Source organism: Oryzias melastigma, linkage group LG12, assembly GCF_002922805.2.
Source record: "Oryzias melastigma strain HK-1 linkage group LG12, ASM292280v2, whole genome shotgun sequence".
In the NCBI taxonomy this organism is placed as follows: Eukaryota; Metazoa; Chordata; class Actinopteri; order Beloniformes; family Adrianichthyidae; genus Oryzias; species Oryzias melastigma.
Genome location: NC_050523.1, coordinates 10,540,126 through 10,541,428, shown reverse-complemented (window position 1 = coordinate 10,541,428; position 1,303 = coordinate 10,540,126).

Sequence of the window (1,303 nt, the reverse complement as noted above, 5' to 3'; positions counted from 1 at the left end):
AATACCCGTCGGTGAGATTTGAGAACCCTAGGAGTGGGCATTTCCTGACGCTACGTTGAGGGCCCCAGCTATGATGTACGGCTGGGTGAGAGTTCAGAACCGCAGCTTTCTTGAGCTGTCAAAACAAACAGCAAATTGAGATGACTTGTGACCAGAGCCACTCTTGGGAAATAAAAATTATATAAGCCATTGCTGTTGTCTAAATGGTTTCCATTTGTTGCAGGGCAGCCTCCTCACTCTGCCATTTGACCTCGCTCGGGCCTGGACCGTGACTCGAGCCACAGTTCAGTCCATCTAGGGCTTCAGAGAGTGTGACTGCAGATCTATTTATGACAGCAGTCCTCAAGCAGCCTCTTACTTCCTTTCTTCACCCTTCAACAAAGTACTCAGACTTATCCTGTTGCTCTCAAGTGTCAGCTTGTGTGAGCTCAGAATGCATTTTATCCTACGCCAAGGATGGACTTGATCTGGGAGCCTATTATTGTCTGACTTCCAGTGTGTTACTCTGCAGACATGATGTCCAGATACACTTGGCTTTTTGACAGCCTTAGCGTCAGATCAAATCCCTTCTTTCTGGAGTTTGAGCTTTAAATTTGTCCGCCTTTTGCTGCTAAAGTGCAACAAAATAGTTTAATAAAAATCTAAAATCTTGTGCTTCCTTTTTCCATTTACAGCTAAAAAAAGAGAAAATAATGAAATATGTTTAGATTTAATATATTAGCAAAGGAAACATCGTGACACATGCAAACGAGTTCTTTGGTTAAAGTGAGACATGAAATGAGAATGAAGAAATAGAAACATATTTTTTTGAGTCCGTAAAAGATTTTTTCTCTGTTTTCCATGAAAAAAAAGAGATTTAATGGCTGTCAGGTTTTTTAGGGACTTTGATATAGCTGTTTGCCCATTCATGCGTGCCTAAATTTCAGTTGCTGGAGGTAAAATATACGCAAGACAACCCCCTCCTCCCCACCGTGCAGCAAGAGCTACAACTGAAGTGGGTCATCTATATGCCAACTGAGCAGTCGGCAGAATGAAACCTCACGTGCTTCCTGCTCTGCCTGACAGCCTCGACAACTGACGGAGAGAGGAAGCAAGGAGAGGCGAAGACAGGAAGTGAAAAAATGGAGGACGAGAGCTGTAAATGAAGATCGGAAGTGAATGAAATCCAATGAGAGAATGATTTCTAGTGAATTTTGTTATTCCGACAAGGTACAGGACAAAGGGAATCACTATAGAGAAAAATTAGTCAGTAAAGATCCACTCCAATGAAAATCGTGTTTTTGTACATGTTCTTGGAATATTA